General features: G+C 43.5%; 1 protein-coding gene across 2 annotated transcripts in view; it reads left to right on the top strand.

The window, feature by feature from the left end:
- The first annotated feature begins 910 nt into the window (after positions 1-910).
- Positions 911-15311, top strand: part of FAM53A (family with sequence similarity 53 member A) — a 70053-nt gene continuing 55652 nt past the window's right edge. For both annotated transcript variants that reach the window (XM_030948516.1, XM_030948515.1), the window contains exon 1: positions 911-990. The gene's annotated coding sequence lies outside the window, so the exon portion shown is untranslated. The remainder of the gene's footprint in view (positions 991-15311) is intronic.

Raw genomic sequence — 15311 nt, 5'->3', positions numbered from 1 at the left:
CCGGCTCTGAGGCAGTGTTCAGCCCCCGCTCTGAGGCAGTGTTCATCCCCCGCTCTGAGGGCAGAATCCCCGGCGGTGAGGGCGGGAGCAGGGAGCGGGCAAGCAGAGGGCAGTGTAGGCACACGGACACAGCGCCGGCAGCGCCGGCCTCAGGCACGGCCACAGCGACAGCGGCAGCAGCTCGGGCCGGGAGCTCGGGGGTCCCGCCGCACCTCGGCCTGCTTTGACAGGCAAACACATCGTCATTACTCCACACCTATTAAAAAAAAAAATCTAAATTTGGATAGGATTTAACAATTAAATGCTTCAGTGGATGAGCTGTTTTCAATGGGGAATTCTGCGAACAAAAAACAGGGATGGAGCCGAATCCCTGCCAAGGATACGGACAAGGACCGGTGGAAGCAGATGAGCTACAACTCCCCATGCACCAGAGCCCACGGCTGGGCCACAGCAAAGTGAGCACGGGCAAAAAGGGTGCCAAGAGCCACAAGGAGGGGGAAGAGCTATCGGAAGAGGAGGAAGAGGAAAAGGAGGAAGAAGAGAAGGAAGATGAGGAAAAGGAAAAGGAGGAGGAGGGTGCGCATCCCCCTTGCGGCTCTATCCGGGCACGCAATGACGTCATCACCCCCACGAGCGAAGCGCGTCTTCCCCTCCGTGCGCCCTTCCGCACGCGCGCTGCCCAGCCAATGACAGCGGCGCGCCGCCGCAAGGCCTCCTGGGGGTTGTAGTCCATCGCGCGTCCCCCACCCCACCCGGCACCACAGCTGCGCGTCCCTGCCGCGACCGGGGCAGCGCCTGCCCCCCGCCCCTTTGTGGGCGGGGACCGACCGCGCCGTCGGCCAATGGCAGAGCGGGTCAAGGTTCGGCGGGCGGGCGGCGCGGCCAATGGGCGTGGGCGGGCGGTGGAGGGGGCGTGGCCGGCGGTGTTTTGTTCGGTTGCCATTGAGCAGACCGGTCCATACGCACGGGGGAGGCGGCGCGGCCGCTCAGGTACCGGCGGCTGCCGTGGAGGGGGGAGAGCGGGGCTGGGGGGGGGCAACGAGCGCGGGCGGCAGGTAACAACAGTCGTGCGGGTAACAGGTAACAGCCGTGTAGGCAACAGCCGGACAGGTAATAACAGCCCCGCAGGCAGCAGCCGGACAGGCAGCAGCCCCGCTGTCGGCCCGCAGGCAGTGCGGGGCACAGGGGAGGCGGCCCGGCCATCCTCGCAGCCCTTGGCGGAGCCCGGGAGGCCGAGCGCACCGCGCAGCTCCGGGCGGGCGGGGCAGCGAGCGCGGCCCGGGGGACCCTGCGGGGCGGGGGTGTCACCCCGAGGCTGCGCTTCCCCGCAGCGGCACCTCCCGCTGCCGCAGGGCTGCGGGCTGCTCATCGCTCCGGTTACCTCGGCACATAGGTAAAGCGGTGTGCACATCGGATCGTGCGCTTTGCTGTCATTGTCCGTGCTCGGCCCGGGCCGCGCTCCCCCCGCATCCCCGGGGCCGCCGCTGGCAGCTGGAGCGGCCGCCCCGCCGAGAGGCAGCGAGCCCGGAGCCCCCAGCGAAGTTCTCGGCGTTCCCGGCGCTGCTGGGCGCCATCCGGGCCGGCTGCGCGGCCCTGCCGTGTCTCCCCGGGCCTGGCCCGGCCCGGCCGTGCGCGGAGGGGAAGGGAAGGTGCCCGGCCGCGGCGGGGCTCGGACATTCCTTTGTGCCGCTGCCCTGGAAACACATGTCTACAGGCACGTACCCCGGCGATTTTGAGGCGATTCCCCCCTGTCTGGCTGAAGGGTAGAGTTACCTCTGTGGAGGTGCCTGTTTTTCCACAATAGCTGCCTTCCATAATGATTCCAGGGTGGAAACGGTGGCTATTTTCTTCCTGCCCTTCCCCATAGCAATAGGAAAGTTGATTTCTGTTTTATGGCCCCGAAGTTTAAGGACCAGTTAGGCTCAGTGGGCGAGTGAATGGGCCCTTTGTGTTATCCCAGCTTTTCTAAGGGCAGTAACATGGCTTTGTTCTGGTTATTTGGCATATTGGATGTCTTCTGGCCTGCTGGAAGGCTGGGTAGAAATGTGTGGTTGAATTTCTGGGGGCTCTTTCAGGAGGTCGCTTTAGGTCCTGTGAGATAGAGCAGGCACCCGCTGTGGAGGCTTCTCAGGATTGGTGTTCAGGGATCTGAACTCCTGGGGTTGGGATGGAAAAGTTCAGGCCTTTTCCCCTTTAGGGAAAGACGTCCCCATGCCAGCATTCAGAAGTTTTGGAGCAGCACCCCAGCTTTGGGGTTGCAGGGTTGAGAGGGACTGGGTGGTTCTGTCCCTGGCTTTCACCCAGTCCTCTGCCTGGGGATGGGTTAAGCAAATCCATTTTCAATGGAAATGATCAAAATCCATTTTTAATTTTAAGGTAGGCATAGCGAAACAGGAAATGGTCAAATTCATTTTCTGGTTTGCTGTGCCTGCCTTAAAATCAGCTCCTGAGAACAGTTATTAGAGCCAATGCTGTTGCATTGCCTCCCTGACTGATAGCAAATATTTTTGTCAGAAAAATTTGCCATTTTTGGCAAGAACCAGTAAGTTTGTATCTCTTGTGGCAAGCTGAAATGTTGCTGGGTGTGTTTTAATTGTGAATGGTCTGCTTGCTTCTAGTGGGGCTTATGAAATGTGGAGCACAATGTTTGCTGAATAGCAAAAACTTTCCTGGTGAAGCATGTTACTTGATCTGGTTTTATTGGAGGTGCAGTTCAAGCCCAAAGAGCTTGTATCCTTACAGTTACTGAGCTTCCAGAAATGTCTGGAAGAATTGCTCTCAGAGGCAGGAGACAAAAACACACATTTCAAGTAGCTCTACATAAGCTGGTGGAACTCTGAACTAGAAAAATGGTTCACTACTCACTTACTTTGAATTTCCTTGAAATACTGTTCATATTATCATGTCTGCTATTTTTAATGAGCCCTATTTTTTGCATCAGTTGCAGGATGCTGCTCTTCATCTTATGGAAGTAAATGCTGCCTGTTAGACACAAACTCCAAATAGTGATCTGCAAGATCAGCCCCCTAATGATATGATACCTTTTTGGGATGTTCCTGTGGTAATCTGGCAGTCCTCTAGTGGCCTTTACCTGCCAGTGCCTAACCCATGGTTATTGTCTCTCTAACTGGGGAATTAAAGTTGGTTAAATGATTGTAAAGGGTTATTTTAAGATCAGGATGGTTAAACTTCCCTACTTCCTTTCAAAAAGCTGTTTTTCTGCAGGGTACTAGGATTCAGAAGAATGAGGAGGCTGAAAGAAGAAATATTTATATTTGCAACCATTGTGTTAAGCTTTGGAAGTTTAGTAGAGGTGTAAAAGTATATTTATGAAAATATGGTAGGCAGATAAACTGAAAGCCTGACTGTGCTGAGAAGACTACAATTTATTGCATGGATTGCTTTATTTAAAACAAAACCTTGAAGGATTTATTCTTTCCTTTAGGAATTCCTTGAGAGTCTGGTAGCCATTACTGTGGCTCCCTTTTTTTAGTTCCTTCTTTTCCCTTCTCTGTGCTTTCTCCCCCTTCCTCTGTTGCCTCCCCCCAATCTACATTCCTTTGTGTTAGCAGTGATGATGGCAGTTCTAGTCACCTCCTGTGGTTTGATAGATTATTCCCTTTAGAATCATGGTGTACTTAAAACTTTCCAAACACAATTCTTTCCTTGCTTCTCCACTTTTTTGATGCTGGCTTTGAGTTTTGTTCTCAAAATTTGTCCTCTGTGGTTCTGCTTTGAGTTGTCTTTAAAAGCTAGTAAGAAGCTTCCTGAAGCCTTTAGTGGAAAATATTGGTATTTATGTTATGATTTGCATTTCTTTTTGTGCATGTTGATAGTCATAATATAAACAGAAATTTTGTATTTTGGTAACAGGGAGCTTCTCTCTCCTCTGCAAGCTCACAAGTTCTGTGCTTTCTTTTTAGACACAACTTTGCTTGCTTTAAACTGTAATTTTTATTTTTGTTAAATAAACTCCTTGGACTTTTTTATTACTACATTTTTGAGATCTGGTAGTTACCAGATGTTGCAGGTACTCGGTTTTTTAACTGTGAGAGATTTCTGTCCATTTTGGGATTATCTCCAACTTTTACTTCAGATATTGTAACATAACCTTATGGGAGGGGGGGTGAAGCTACTCACAAAAACCTGTGAGGGCTTTATGAACACTCTTGAAGGAGGGGTTCATCAGCACAAGGAAGCCCTGTTCATGAAAAGAATTCATGAAATTCATAGAAATGCAGGTACTTGAAGTCAGTGCAGTGTCTGATACTTTCTTGGTAGGTAAATTTTAATCTCTTGACTCTGCACACCTGTGAGGGAGCCCTTTACACGGACAATCACAAAGTTTGTGTCCTTAAAGAGATCTTAGCACTGAAGAAATGCAATCCAGTGATGAGTCTTTAAAAAAAAAAAAACACCTTCACTTTGATTTCTCTTAATTACAAACACTGTTAGGGGAATTGAGACAGTCATGTTTTCAGAAAATGGTTTTTTTTTTTAAGGATTTTCTTCTCACTCAAGAGGAGGCCTGTAAAAAAGAAAGGGAGGGGTGTGGCATATTTTTAACTCCTTTCTAGGCTGCTCTACATTTTTTTTGTAATGATCCAGCTGGTTATTTTGGCACTGTTGAATATAGAGAAACCTGTGATCAAGGTAACTGTCAACTCTTAACATAGCCCTTTCTACATTTGGTGCTGTCTTGTATTTTTTGGTTGTTTTGGGGAATAATATCATTAGCAAGCTGGCAAGAAGCTGCTCAGCTAACTGCTAATGCTTTGCAGTGGGTGTAAATAACTTCTGAAGGCCATGTTGCTGCTAATTTTTAGGTTGAGGGGAGGAAGTAGGCAGGGTTGTTACTAAATACATTATCTGGGTTATGGCTCTCAGTTTACTGACAGCACTTTTTAAGCAAGCAGTTGAATATTATGCTTTAAGGTAATAGGAAGTATTTCAATAAGGATATTTACTGAGTTATAAAAACAAAATTAATATAATTGGCTTTCTTCTGTTTGAACTCAAGTGTATTCTGGCAGGTTGGATGTTAACAGTAAGATTAAGGGTTCTGATCAGCTGGTGTTCACATCATTGCTCTGAACCTGCTATGAGAACATTGTTTTGAGTTCCTGTGAGAATTAACCTATAGGAAAGCACTGGGGAGAGCTGTCAGTGATGGGTCAGGCCCAGGGCTTGGGACACCCTGTGCCAGTGGTGGCAGCTGCCCTTCAGTGTGTGTGGGTCTGTCTGTGCAGACAGGGCCAAGGGTGTGAAATCAAACTGCAGCTTTTTATTAGGCCTGGAGCTTTCACTGCAAGCGTCATTTGCAAAACTGACTCAGTGTACCAAGACCTACACATCATTGTGGGGAGGGCATCTGAGCTGCAAGAAAGCTGTTCCTGCATTTGCTGAGCTTCAGAATTGGAGCAGCCAGCTGGTACAGGAAATAGTTGAAGAAACAACTGCAGCATCACTGTCTGTACTTTACTTTTGTGCTTTAGCCTGAGATCTGTGATGCTGGAAGACAGGATCTGAATTCCATTTTTTTAAAGGAATACCTATTTCTCCTTAAGACTTGTCAGCCACCCTTATCAGCCAACTTGCTGTTTATTTGTTAATTCACTCCAGTCTTCTTGGGTTATGAAAGATAACATTTGTAACTTGCCCAGTTCTGCATTAAAGTGAAGGTATTAAAAGTTAGGGAAAATGTGTGCTGTCCTAATAAGACCTTCTATAACAGGGCTGTGGCTTTTCTTCTACTGTCACCTCCCCTTTAGCCATTAATAGGAATAATAGAAACTTCTGTTGGTGTTATATTAACTTTAGGTCCCTAATTTGCATCTCAAATAACACTGTGAACAGCATTAATGCCTTCGAGGGGTTTGGGAGGTTTTTTAATTTGTAGGGTAAATGTATTTTTTAACCTAATTAGGCAGTTCAGATTATTATTCCAGTGTGTTTAATTTTTGCTCTGCACAGCTTGTGTTGATGTCAGTGGTTCTAAATCATTCCTTCAGTGCTGTGCACATGTGTTATGTTTCACCTTCTTAATTGTGGCTTTAGATTTGTCTTGGTAAAGTATTCATCCATCTCATATGCTTAATACTAGATACCCCATGATATTTTTGTTCTTTATTTTACCCTCAAAAGTTTGTTTAGAATGAAAATTCTCCTTTTAAAGGTTCTTTTTCCTTTAACTCCTCAATGAAAAATGCGCTTCTCTGTCTTCCTTCAAGGTTTCTGTTGATCTGACCTCCTTTGGTTTTAGACGGATGAAAGTTTATTGTGTTTAAGGAAGGGGGCAAGTGGCAAAAGCTGTGTGTCAAACCCCGTGGTGTTATCAGCTGCTACTTTCCAAAAGTAGTACACAGAATATGGAAGAGGTTAAAGTTTGGAGCCTCAGGTGTTATGCAGGTTATGAAACAGAATTGTGGGAACATAGCTGGGACAGGATGATGGGTCTGGAACTGGGATTCTGCCTTCTGCAGCTCAGCATTTCTTAGTCAGTATGTAAAGGGCCATTGAGGTTGCAGGTGGTTTTTGTACCGTGTTATGTCTTCATAACATAGCAAACTTCTGATCTGTGGATTGTTTGAGGATGTGATTTATTGATTTTTTTTTTTTAAGTGCCGGTCTGCATTTAGATACCTGAGACCTATTTGTGTGTTTGTACAATGTTTTTAATGAACTGACTTAAAATTACAATCCTGGTTTTTAAAAAAAGGAACCTCTTTGCCTAATTATCCCAGTGTGATAGTAGTGGCAAATGATTCATTGCTATCAGTTAGAATGGAGAGTACTGGTGTGTGAGCATGCCTCTAGACTGCTACTGCTTCAGAGTGTCATCTGATGCAGTATTTAGTAAATGAGAGAAGAGAAGGGCAATGAAAACAGCATTCAAGAACTACTTACATGAATTGACTGAAGTACATCATGTATTTCTTGTAGTGGGAAGGGGGAAAGGAACAAGTACCCAGCACTTCATGTTTCATTTCTTAAAAATGAAACATGAAATGAAACAGCAGAGTTGAACCTTGATCAGTTTGAGACGTGTGAGTAACTTGGAGGCTGAACTGAAGTGCTGCTGCCTGTTGTAAGAGGCTCCCAAAGGTGAAGAGACAAGAGGGGTGTTGCTGGATTGGAGATAGTGCTGGCACTGGAATGTGAGCCAGCATGTTCCAGTGCCAGCCTGGTACTTGGCCTGTTCCCTTCTCAGGATGCACAGTAGTCTGCTTGAGCTTGGCTACATATGTGCCTGCTGACTTCATCCTTCTCTTCCATTAGCACCCCATCCTGACCAGACTTTTCTGCTTCAATATTTGGATAAGAAATTGCTGAACTGTGGGAGGGTAAGGTGGACTGCTGCTGCTCTTGTTTTCATGCTTTGCAAATCAGAAGAATGTCCTTTAATAAAGCAAGAAAGTACCTGGATAAATACTTGGGGTACCAAACTATTACACAGGATGAAAAAGGATAGTGCTTTGTCTTGTTTTATGCTTTTTAGGTGGCCTGTTTATGCTTGAGCTCTTAAGAGTTAATTCCTCTGTGCTTTAGTGACTTTGGATTTTGCAGTTTAAACGTGACCTCTGGCTGTAACTAATGCTCTTTGCTTCAACTCCCCATCTGTAAAATGCTGCATATCTTAATTTTTGTTTTAGAGTATTTGGCTGCTGCATGCAGCATTTTCCATCCTCAGGAAGTGCTAAGCCAGCCTGAGGCAGTGGGTGTAAAAGGTGCACACACATGTTTGTGTGACAGTGCCTTGACACCACATCAGTGAAAGCCATTACATCACCCTGCTGGGTTGTTAGAAGGCAAAGCACACCTGTCTTTCTGAAGTAATGGGCTTCTGGCTTCTCTTGGTCACAAGAAAGATGCAGCAGGATACTGCAATATTGCTGAAACTTGCATGCTGCCAGAGGAGGGGATTGATTTCTGTGTGGAGAAAGTCACACCTGCCCCACACTTTCTTTGGTAATAATACAGTAGCCTGATTGTGCAAATCCTGAAGTTTTAATTTGAAAAATCAGAAAAGTAACTTCTAGTTCATTGAAACTCAAAAAACATTGTAGGAGGATAAGCAAAAACATTACAGGGGCTTGAAACTGAGTTTGTCATTAAAAAATAAAGTAGGGCTCTGAAGGTGTAGGCTGGTAGTGAGTCTAAAGTGATTCATAACAGAAGCCTGAGCAGCTCTTCTTTCTCCTTAGTCCAGTGCTTTGCTGTCCTCAGTATTAAAACTTGTTCTGAATATGAAACCAGACATCTTCCTTACTGCAGGTCAAGCTTATTGCCTAATTCCCTTTACATAAGGGACAGTTATTCCTTCCCCTGTAGTAAGTCATCCTTAAAAAATATCTGAACTGTTCTTTGCAGTGTTCCTGTTTCCTTGTCTTGCCTTCCACCCTCATGATACTTTTGTCCTAAATAAAACTAGTGTATTCAGGTCTTCCTGAGACATCATGTTTTTTCAGCTCTGATCATTCCTGTTGTTCTCTCAGGTTAGTTCACACTGGGCTTCAAGTGTGGTGCTCAAAACCCAAGTCTGTACTGCAACTGAGACTTCTGTGCTGAGTGGAGTGAAAAAATGGTTCCATGTGCTGTGGAGCTGATATTCCTGTTTATGCATCCCCATACACTGGACTTTTGTACACCGGTTTAACACTCCTTTCAAGGTCAGCCTGTTGGTCCCACCTAGCTCACAGCCTTCTCCTGAAGAACTTGCCTTCCTGTTTGTTCATTTAATCTTGCCTGAGTGTGCTTTTCAAAACTCACTTGTATCCTATTATTATTTGCAGAACAGTTTTCAAACTTGTCAGAGTTATGCAGGATTTTAAGGCTGTCTTGCAGTCGTTCCTGCTGTTCTCCTACATAGAACAAGGCTCCTGTGCCAGCAGCACATCACAAGAAGCAGAAAAATGGAACTGAGCTGGGTTCCTGCTCTGGGTTCTCCCACACGCCGCTGGCAGCTGCTCTCTGGCTGTGATTGTCCCCCAAGGATGCCTTTGCTTACCCCCCAGCAGCACAAGGCTGTAAAATGTGGGTGTGTGGGCTCACAGGTTCCTCCCTGTCCCTAACCCCTGTTGCACTGAAGTCCCAGTGAGCCAGGTGGGTGCTGCACACCCGCAGTGCTCACAAAAGTTTCCCACTCTTCCCGGTAGTTCTGCTTAAATGTGGGAAAATTAAAGACTCATTGCATCAATTTTGACCTTTTTCTTAATGCAGGCATAGAATAAAGACCGGCCTAACCTCAAACTGATGTCCAAACCCTTGTTTGTTTGTTTTAAGAAAGCCCCAACCATGTCCTGTTTCTGTCTGTATTTAAATATATCACATAATAGCCTGGATCTAGTACCTTGCAAATAATTCCAGGTGTTACAGAGTGACTGAAGTCATCTGTAGTTAGAGTTCTTTGAAGCTGTCCATTCTTGAGATGAAATTGCTCTTTCATTGCGAGCTGTGTGTCAAAGGATAAGCTCCACTATTTGGAACAGCTTTTCTTTAAAGTATTTTTCTTGGATTTGTATTTGTAAGTATTTCTTGACGTCTCTATAGGTGCAATTTTCTCTGTTTGAAATCTTAGTTCTCATATGATCTCCCCTGTCAAACTTGATGCACATAATAAATCTTGTGCTGCATAGAAATGGATTTTTCTGAGCCCTGTCTCTGTTAGGGTTGTTTGACACAGTTCTATAAGTGCTATTTGTTGTTTTTTCTCCAGCACCTCCTTCTCTAAACTTTCTTTACATCTCTGCCATTCAGTAATTCCCTTAGACTTGCTCTTATCATTGCCTTATTTATAGTCCCTGCATGTGTAGCAGTTTATTCTCATCACACATGTATTTGAGTGTAGTTAGAAGTTTTATTGTGCCTGGCTACGGGCTGGAATAATGAGTCTTCCACTTATTCTTTCCAGTGGATGCTCTGAGGAGATGGACAGATGCACTTTGAAACCATGCTGCAGTGTTAAATTGAGCAGGAGTTTAGAAAGTCTGATGGTCTTTTGCTAAAGATATTGAACGTTTGTTAGATGGATTACCTCAGTGACCACTCTGAGCCCACAAAATCTTACCAGAGCAGTAAACAGTAACCAGGCAGCATCACCTGGTGTTGGGAAGTTAAAGGCAATGTGGATGGTGAAATTTGTGCAGAGTGTACTTTAGGTTAATAGTTGTTTGTAAGTGTTAGACCTTAAACAGGATAATGGGGAAGCTATGCTCAGAAAAGCTCTTTCAAGGTGTGTTCATGGCTGTGGCAGGTTTTTCTGTATAAAGTGTGATACTCCCATTTTACTAACATAGTTGGCTGCAAAATTCCATGTGTTCTTGAGATTAAACTTTATAGTCCTGTTAAATAACACAGTTTTAAACTTTGGAACTAGTTTGGGGGGACCTTCCCTTTGTCCTTTTCTCACTGGAGCACAAGCTGATCAAATAATACCAAACCTGTTTCTGAGTTCTGAACTGGCTGTTGAACTGAGCCAAACTGCCATGAAGTGAATGCCTTTTGCACCTGCAGAAAAGGCTGCAGCTGTCAGGAGCTTGTTTATCACTTCAGTTCTTCCTGAGTCCAGGTGCTCAGCCAGTGACTTCCCCTAACACAGTTGTTTGTTTCAGATCTTCATCAGAAAAGATGTCACTGCTTTACGCAGATTTTAGTGTGTTTAACCTTTGTGTGAAGATACCAGGAACCCAGGTGTAATTTCAGAGGTTTATTTTAAAGGAAGCTTAGATGCGTACACTTTTTGTCAGCATTGAAAGATCATTTGAAAGACCACATCTCTCTTACTGTTGACTTCATCAGATAAATCTTTACTGTTTTGTGCTTCAGCTTGCTTACCAACGTTGATTTTGTCAGAATGCTGTCATCTGTAAAGGTACCTGCCCAAGTGGGAGGTTCCATTTCTCCTCCAACTCTTGCTCCTGTCCTCCTTTGCACAGTTGCTGTCTGTGGATGTTGTGTGCTGGACTTGACAGGTGACTTTAACTTCTGCCATTCAAAGCTGCTACATTTCTGTCCCACTCAGGGAAGATTAAAAGTGAAGGCCTTCCTCAATGCTCATTTTTCTACTAGCATTTTTGTTCTCAAATGAAAGAGTTATTTTGGTTTATACTGACTGAAGTATGGCCTATAGTATTTGTGTACTAATTGGCACCTTGTGCCTGTTTGCTTCCTGTACCAGGGGCATGGTTTTACATTAAGGCCTTGTAGCCCATCCTCTGAGTGAACTTTGTAATTTGGAGTTCTGGTGACTTCTGTGAATCCCCTTTGACAAGTAAATCTTTCCATAGAATTTGCTGCTAGAAGTAATGAGCTGTTCATTGAACATCAGGTAGTGTTGAGGTAGTACACAGAAAATGCTGAGCTGTTTTATCAAGCAAAGATGATCTTCCAGTATTTTAAGAAAAAACAACCATAATAATGTAGCTAAAATAGTTCATTTTTTTTTCCTTCTCTGACATGGTGTAACTTTGTCTCATGAAATTTCACTAGTTGATGTAATTGTTACAAATGCTTTTTCTAAATACCTACTGCAATGTGTAGCCCTTGGTTTGTGTCTTGACCTCTACCACAGCATTTCCTGGATCCAGCTGTTCAGTGTGCTGCTCCAGGCTGACTGCATTGAGACAAAGTAGTTATCTGGCTTTTCAAATAGTCTAGTGAACTAGTCAGAGCTGCACAGCTCAACTGAACTAATTTTTATTGAAGTACCTTTAATAGGTCTGGCAAGAGGGATGTCCCTGGTGACACTTGAAGTAATGTCTGAATTGAATGCTGAAAGCACACAGTATTGATGTGTACTGCTTTTGTCTTTGTATTTGATTCCATTATTTTAATGGGCTTTAATTTGTGGTCTGCTCATACTTGGGTCATTTGTGCACTGAGAGGTCACATGTAGAGCAGATTATATGTAGTGCAGCTCCTTCAGAGACTTCACCGTTCAAGATCTTGCGGTATGTGCAAAACACAAGTTGGAAACTAACTCTTAAGTTGATAGGAACCATAGTTTAGCAAAGCAACAAGAAATTCTTCAAACTACCACTCAGTTTTGCTATTTGTAGTGTGATGCCAAGACCTCTTTATTTAAAAGAAAATTTTTGCCATTTGAAAGCTGTGTGGTACCTGGGTTCTATTTTCTGGGTTCTAATGGATCTGGTGACTTAGATGGGTGTTGTAGAACTTGGGATCTTTGTGTGCCACGTCTTGAGGTGGTGTCTCCTGCCACATGAGTTAGGGTTTCTTCAGTGACAAATTGCAGATGGTGAGCCATGATAGAGAACAAGTTTGGGCCATGAGATGGAACTTGGTTGTCAGCTGCACACCATATTTCATATCTGTTCAATGCATTTCCATGCTCTTTCCACACAGATAATGTAGCAGCAAGCTTTAACTATTTTTTTGCAAACCTCCGTAGACTTTACTGTTGTGTAAACTCTTCCTGTAATTTGCTTTCTTTAGGGTTTTATATGAAAATATGTAAACAGTGAACTGCTAAAATAAGGGTACGCACATCCATATGCTCATTCAGTATAGTTGCACAGTGATCTTCTGGAGAGTTCCAATTTTGAGACAAAGACACACTTTTCTTAAGCTGTTAAATTGGGCATAATACTTTGTCATGAGAAGGAAATATTACTCATAGTATGAAAAATAAGTACAGTGAGGCTTGGAGAAATGTGCTTCATGTTGCTGTAAGCATTGAGATGTATGGATATTTACAGAATACTGCTCAGAACTTGAGTTCTAAATTTAGTGCTATCTGCAGTTCACCAGATGTACTATTTACTGAAGAATATTTGGACTACCATAGGTTCCTCATTTTTAATTTCCATAGTCATATGCAAGCTAATGAAGGGAGACTTCCCTGTGTGCAGATTATATAGCTCATTAGATCCCTGAAATGCCATGAAGTAGCATCTTAATATAAGTGTTTTTCACCTGGCCTGAGGCCTCCAGCAAGAACATTTCACACTTGGGATCATAAAAACAAACCTACTAGTTGGGCTTTTTGTTTTAAACAAGCCAACCAGATGTCTGAAACTCCTCAGAATGAACCTGAAGGCAAACAGGAGGAGGTTTATTAGCTGTGTGTGTTTTGGGAGCAGGATGTATGGAAGAGATTTGTGTAATCCCTCAGCTCCAAGCCCATAGGCTTTGGTAATAGAACAGCACTTCAGTGCTGGTGTTATTCCATTCTCACACAGGGAAGCAGGATGTGTGAGGAGTAATCATTATCATTGCCATACAAGTGAAGGGTCAGTGCTATGTTTTTTTCAGCCCTAGGTATTTTTAAAGTATGCATATGTGTCTGTTTTACTTCTCAGTTTTAAGGGCAAACACTAAGCAAAAGTAGGTGATACTACTCGTTATTAATTTTTTCCCCTCTGGCTTTTCCAACTGGTGGAGTGAAGCAAATATCTTGGTAGTAGGGCCAATTGATCTATTTTTTTCATTCTTGAAGCCTTAGAAAAAAAATCTTATGGGTCTTGTACAGTCTGGATCACTTGCTTTAGTAGATTTCTCCAAACACTAATATTATCGGTATAAGTTTCTCTTTGAGTCTGAATTTTGTATCTTACTGGAGGCTTAGTCTATGAAGTAAATACTTCCATTGGTTTTAAATAGCATATTTATAAAAGCAAGATGTGGAGGTGAAAGTAATTTGTGTAGCACCTGAGCTTTGAGCTTTTGGTCATATTCACTGAAGGTTACAGTAAAAAAGGTGCCCACTAGATTCTGTTCTGAATTGCTTAAAAAGGCAACAGCTCTTGGTTTGAGTTGTGTAGTCTTGAAATAATGCCTGTTAGCTCATTTAGTTCATAATTACAGCAAAAACCAAGGGCTTGGTGTTCATGTGTTCAGGCCTCATAGATCAGATTCTGTTCCTCAACATTGCATTGTAGCCTTGGGCTTTCTGTAGTAGGGCTGAGGAGAAAGAGGCCAAATCTCACATTGCAGGGAGGTGACTGGTCATGGGCCAGCACTGATGGCTCATTCAAATGGAACTCCAAATAGAGTCGATGTAAATAATCTTCAGCAAAATTAATGAAATCCTTGCCTTGTCGTTGTGGTGGATTATTTTAGGAAAGAGTGTAAGTAACATAAGCATCTTGGAACAGCATCAGACACAAGGCACAACTCATCTGTTGTCCTGTCTGACAAAGACACTTTAAAAGATGTAGGATGACTTGTCTGTGATATGAGTATTTGGTCTTCATCAGGTCTGAAAGACAGGTTTAAACCTGAGAGACTGACTTCTTACTGATATGAGTTGGCAATAAAAAATGCTTTAACCTCTGGCTGAGTTGTGTTCTTAGCCCTAGTTTTCTGTAGTGATCTATTCCCTGCTTTAATTAGGTATGACCTGGAAAAAGTCTCTTGAGCTTACTTCACCACTTCTATTGCTTTGAGAAATGTACTTTATAAACTCTGACAAAGGTTTAACATTGCCCATATCCACCCTTCTTTTTCCTTTCTGGAAGGTGGCTCTCGTCTTGCTTTAAAGCCAAACTCAAACTGCTGACAGTAACTTGAGAAGTAAAAGGGGTGTATTTATTACAGACAAAAGTTCATCATGTAAAATATTTTGGTTCTAATTCAAAATGCATTAAATTATTTTAGGTCTTTGTTTTGTATGTGTTCCTCAGCCAAGCTGGGTGAATTGTACAGCTAAGGATGGGAAACCAGACCATCAAAGGTAATACCAAAGTAAGGTAATACCTTTAACTTCTTTCCAGCATATCACCTGTCTTTTTGAACTAAAGTGGAATCCAGAGGCTGTGGGTGATGGTTGAGGCTTCCCTTCCTTCTCATAGGAGCTCTTTGATCTGAAGTGTGGGACATGGAGTAGAAGTGAGTGTGTAGGATACAGCTTTATTTTAGTAGCAGTTTATATTTTGTCTCAGCTGCCTCAGTGACCAGCTGGTCTTAGTGATGCTTTAGGGTCAAAACAGTGAAATTCTGGGCTCAGTAGTGATTTTCTGCATATGAGGTAAATGAACCTAATATTTAGTCTCATCTGTCTCTGGAGGCATTAACAACCCAAACCCTAATTTTTAACCTCAGAGTGTAGTCCTGCCTTGCACATTAATGATGCATATTCTAGACAGTTTTGAGCTCTTCATATTCCTTGAGCTTCCAGAACCTGTGGACTATCTGAAATTTGTCTCCAATGGCCATAAGTTGATGTAAAGGATGTCTTCTACCCTATTTTTCTTGTCCCTTTTTGGAGTTTTGTGCTGGATTGTGTCAACCTGAATCCAAGCTTGAAGACTTCATAATATTGAAGTTTCCTTCTAATAAAAACTGGTTTATGA

The sequence above is a fragment of the Camarhynchus parvulus genome, chromosome 4 (genome assembly GCF_901933205.1).
Source record: "Camarhynchus parvulus chromosome 4, STF_HiC, whole genome shotgun sequence".
NCBI classification, from domain to species: Eukaryota; Metazoa; Chordata; class Aves; order Passeriformes; family Thraupidae; genus Camarhynchus; species Camarhynchus parvulus.
Note: the sequence above shows the minus strand (reverse complement) of the source record. Positions and strands in the feature narration are given on the sequence as shown.